Source organism: Mandrillus leucophaeus, unplaced genomic scaffold, assembly GCF_000951045.1.
Source record: "Mandrillus leucophaeus isolate KB7577 unplaced genomic scaffold, Mleu.le_1.0 Scaffold69, whole genome shotgun sequence".
Classification (NCBI taxonomy): Eukaryota; Metazoa; Chordata; class Mammalia; order Primates; family Cercopithecidae; genus Mandrillus; species Mandrillus leucophaeus.
In genome coordinates this window covers 1,922,366-1,927,450 of record NW_012107474.1, presented here as the reverse complement: position 1 = coordinate 1,927,450, position 5,085 = coordinate 1,922,366, and the positions used below count along the sequence as shown (strand labels likewise).

At 60.9% G+C, this 5,085-nt stretch overlaps 1 pseudogene; it reads right to left on the bottom strand.

Moving 5' to 3' along the window:
• Nucleotides 1-793: 793 nt before the first annotated feature.
• On the bottom strand, nt 794-1,866 carry LOC105555585 (annotated as a pseudogene).
• Nucleotides 1,867-5,085: the final 3,219 nt, after the last annotated feature.

Genomic DNA, 5,085 nt, shown 5'->3' with positions numbered 1-5,085 from the left:
CTGATTTTATTTCCTGAACCAGATTCAGCCGGAGGGAGCTGCCGCAGACTGCTTTGGAGTCTTCCCGCGGGGACCGTCTCCCCAACGCGCGGCCTCTCCCCCATGTGGCATCACCTGTGGGTTCTCACTGCGTGGAGCCCTGGCCCCCTCCTGTGGGGAGGATTGGCCGTTGGGTTCTGGGTTCCACAGTCCACAGAGGGCAGCCTGGCCCTCTCTGTGCCTCCCCCAGGGATGTTGCTGCTCCTTTGCCCTCTTGTGTCACCTCCCCTGTTACCTGCCTCTAGGACCTGCATGGCTGCAGTCCCACTGGCTGCCTCTGGGGGGTGCCCATGGCCCTGGAATGGGCTTGGGGGAGACTATGCCACCCAGGGCCTCTTCAACCCTTCCTCCAGGCCTCTGGCTCGACCCCTTCTTGCTGCCCCGTGTGACCCAGGATCCCTTTGGGCGAGGGCCTTGTTCTCTCCCTGAGTGGAGCCTCTGCAGGTGCTTCGCGAAGGCTGGCACCCACCTCTACCTGGTGCCACGGCCTGGGATGGACCCTGCAACTGTGGCCCCCCTGGCACTGTCCCTACCCTGTGCCCTGGTGGGTGTGCAGTAGGGACAGGCACCCTGGGGTCCTTGGAGGCTCAGCCTCCTTAGCCCTCACCCCTGAGACCCCACTGTGGCCGCTGTGTCCACTCAGGGCTCATCTCAAGCCTGACCAGAGGTGGGGAGGGGGCAGAGGGGGCCACATAGGAGCCTGTACCAGCCTCTTCCTCACCATGGGGTGGGGGCACTTCCTTCCCACGGGGTCTCAGGCTTGCGGGCTCTGCCCAGCTGCCCAGGCCCCAGAGGGCACTTCTGACCCTTCTCTTTGGGGTCTGCCCTGGGGGACTCCAGGCCACTCGTTCCACCCTGTCCCTCTCCTGGAGCCTCCAAGCACCTCAATTCTGACTGTGGGGAAAACAGAACCCTGGGAAGAAGCCTCTCGGCTGTGGGCAGGGGAGGGCAGCCGGAGCCCCAGCTGCCCCACAGGGCCATTGGGTGAAGGCAGAGCCTGGGGGGAAAGTCAGGCCTGCGCATGGGCCCCGTCCTGTTGGTGTCGGCGTCCCTGAGTGAGCAGCCGCCTGCCGCCCCCTGGAAAGAGAGGCAGCTTGGAAAAGCAGCTTCAAGTCTTGGAGTCCCGCCCAGCTACTAGCAGCCCCTGGGTCATGGTGCGAAGGGGAAGGGTGGGGACTTGAGGAGGAGAGAGAGAGGAGTGTGCCCAGGGCCCCCGAGGGCCAATGTGGAGGCGTGTGGGGTGAGGCGGTGCTGGCTGTGCCCCTGTCTGAGATGGGCAGAGGGAAGGCACCTGGGGCTGAGCCGGGGTCCTCAGGCCAGTCCCTCACTGCTCTGGGGTTTGGTTTCCTCACCTGCACAAAGGGCGGGTCCTGCGCTGTCCGGAGGCCACACAGGGCCTCCCTGGGGCACTGAGTCTGACTTATTTCTGGAAACTGAGGCACAGGAGGACGTTGATAACCGGCCTCCCGCTGTCCTCTTTCCCAGGGGTGCAGCTCGTCCGTCCCCAGGGTTTCAAATTTGCCCAGCATGTTGCAACAACTGCCTGGCACTCAGCTTGCCCGGTGTCGCCTGGCCCCGAAGCCTTTCCCAGGCCTCACAAGGGTGGCACAGATGGGGAAACTCCATCTGCAGGGGCGTCACCCCCGAGAGATATGTCTGCCCCACACCAGGCTCCCTCGACGGTCACGTGGGTCCCGGGAGGGCACGTGTGACTTCCCAGGGTTGCAGCGTTGGGGTGTGCCAGCCTGGCCCCGTGGGTGCTGAGTGCTGTGGACCCCTCGGTCCTCCCGACCTCGTTTCCCTTTGACATAGAAGTCTGCATGGCATGAATTCCAGTGACAACAGGCCGGGCGGGTCGGGCTCCCTGCGCCCCTGGTACCGCTGCCCAGGGCCGGTCTCTGCAGTCACCCTCCTTCCTTCCTGGTGGCTCCTCCCTCCCTCCTTTGTTCTTCTTTCTTTTCCTGCCTAAATGTTTATCCAGTCCCTCCTGCGTTAAGTATCCATGCTGTGCAACAAATTACCTTGAGCTTGGTGATTTCACCACCACTGCATGTCAGCGCCCAGCCGTAGATGAGGGTTTGGGAGGTATGGCTGGGCCCGCCCAGGGTTCCCAGGCTGAAGCAGGTGCTGGGGCTGCCGGGCACTGGAGGCTGGGCCTCTCCCACACTCCCTGGCTGTTGGGAGGGTGCATTCTTTTTTCTTCCACGTCTTCTAGAGGATGCACTCTTGGCTGTAGGCCTCCTGTTTCTCTCATGGGCTCTTCCTGGGGTTCCCTCAGGTCCTGGAGGTACCCACAGCCCCCTTCCCTGAGGCTTCCCCACCCCCACACTTTGCTGCTTCAGTGCCAGCAGGAGAAATTCTCTCTCATCAGCTTCCTCGGAGAAGGGCTCACCTGGTCAGGTCAGGCCCCACGCTCGGGTGGGCACAGTAGAGCGCACTCCGTGGTGCACCCAGAACCCGCCCCCGCAGCCCCCAAGTCCACCCCTCTCAGAGCTTGAACCGGGGCAGTGCAGTGGGCAGCCCCTTGCCTCTCCTGTCCCTGGAAAACTCTGCTCTGGGCAGTTTGGCGGAGAGTGAGAGGATTTGAAAATGTTGGTGTGTGGCAGGAGCTGGCACATTCCAAAAGTGGCTCCAGATTCCCTGGACGCCCAGACCATCCACCCTGGTGCCACAGTACCTGATCCCCACGGCCAGGGCATTGGCGAGCAAGGCAGGGGCAGGGGAGGGGCGTTCCGGGTCCTCCCTCCTTGCCTTGACCTACATCCCAGGTGACCCAGCGAGGCCCAGACCCCTGCCCCCTGCCCTGCCTCACAGTCAGGCTTCCATGTTCATCCTCATCCTCAGCTGAAGCTATGTCTCACATGGTCCCCCCTGAGCGCCCGTGACGCCCTCAGGCCCCAAGTGTGGGGCCTGGCCAGAGGCAGGTGGGTAACAAGGAATGAGTATAGGGCTTATGGTGCCGTGGCCTGTCTGCTGCCTGGTCTGTCCTAGGGCCAGTGGCCCTGTCCCTAGGGTGTGGGACACAGGTCCCATTCCCTGGGGAAGTGAAGGGCACAGGCAGCAGGCAGTCCCGTCCCCTCCCCTAGGGTGTGCCTGGGCAGCTCCTGGGCTGGCCGACTTGGAGCTAGCCTGAGTGCAGGTTTTGAGTCTGAGCACCAGGTCTTCACACTGCCCCCGGAAGCCCTTGGGCGCCTCCTGCTTTGTGCCACCTGCCCTGGGGTCTGTCCCTCCCTTGGACAGACAACAGTGTCCTACTTTTTTTTTTTTTTTTGAGACAGAGTCTCACTCTGTCGCCTAGGCTGGAGTGTAATGGCGCGATCTCGGCTCACTGCAACCTCTGCCTCCTGGGTTCAAGCGATTCTCCTGCCTCAGCCTCCTGAGTAGCTGGGATTACAGGCACGCACCACCATGCCCAGCTAATTTTTGTATTTTTAGTAGAGACAGGGTTTCACCATGTTGGCCAGGCTGGTTTCGAACTCCTGACCTCATGATCCTCCCGCCTTGGCCTCCCAAAGTGCTGGGATTACAGGTGTGAGCCACTGCGCCTGGCCCATAATGTCCTGCTCTTGCCCAAAGGCTCTGAGCCGTTCGGGTCCCCTGGACACGGAGAAGCCACAGCCCAGTGCCACCTGTCCTTTCTCTCCGCTACTCACAGAGGCCGAGGTCTGCACACCCATGGCTGTCCCAGGCTGCCCGCCAGGAGCTGTGTTTTCACTGGCCAGGCTGTTTCTTAGCCCTGCGGTTCCCAAGGAAACGGCTTCCAGGCCAGCCCGGATGAAGTTCACTTTTCTCCCAACTGAAATGAGGCTTAATTGAATCCAGCCTCCGCTCCCTGCACCTCCACATCCTGAGTTTCTGCTCCGGCTCTCTCAGCCTGGGTCAGGTTGGGTGGATGATGACACCGTGTTCTGGCTTTGGGGTTTAGGTCGGAGTTGCTGGGGCCTGTGTGGGGTGATCACGGTGCTCTGTGGAGAGGGAGGGAGCCGCAGGTGAGCCCTGGAGCACAAACTGCCTGGAGTTGGGCTGGCTGGGGCAGGAGGGCTGTCTTTCGGGCACCCTTCCAACCCGTCAGTCAGCCGTGGGCTGCCCTTCCATTGAGATGCAGGGCAAACTTTGGTGAGGTTTGTTCAAGGTGAATGTGTGTGAGGTGTGAGCCACTGCACCTGGCCCATAATGTCCTACTCTTGCCTCTCGCCTCAGGCAAGGGTCCCCAACACCCGGGCTCAGCCTGTTTTGGAGGAAGGAAGGAAGCAGGAAGACTACACGAAGCCCCCAGTGAGTGCAGTGGAGAAAACAGAGCCAGGTGAAGGATCGGACATGTGGAGGGCGAGCGTGTGGTCGGGGAGGGCTCCTTTGGGCAAAGATTAGAGGCAAAGCCGGGAGCCAGGTGGATATTTGGGGCAGAGTGGAGTCGACGACAGGAGTAGCCAGTGCCAAGGTCATGCGGGAGTGCACCCATGTGTAGACCGATGAGGGGGCTGTGGCTGCAGGGGAAAGGTGGGCGGGGCGGGGGGGCGGCCCCGGAGAGAACAAGTGGCCCCATTCTTCAGACCCCTGTGTGAGTTTGCTCTGATGGCTGTTGACAAAGGACCTCAGGATGGGGCTTCAGCAACCCACACAGATTCTCCCACAGTCCCGGAGGCTGGGGCCTGAGGCCAGGGTGCGGTGGGGCTGGTTCCTGAGGCCTCTCTCCTGGGCGGCCTCCCGGCGCCTCCTCCCTGTGTCCTTGCAGGGCTGTCCTCCCGTGTGACTGTGTCCTTATTGCTGCTTAAAAAAACACAGGCAGGTTGGGTGGGGTCCACGCAAATAGCCTTATTTTAACTTAAAAAATTTGTTTTTATGTTCTGGCTTCTCAATACATTTTTTTTTAAATTAAGGTATTTGTGACACAAAGATCATATATTTAAGATACAATTTGCGATTTATGACCTATTTTTAACCTAATTGCCTCCTTTTTTTTTTTTTGAGACGGAGTCTCGCTCTGTTGCCCAGGCTGGAGTGCAGTGGCCGGATCTCAGCTCACTGCAAGCTCCGCCTCCCGGGTTC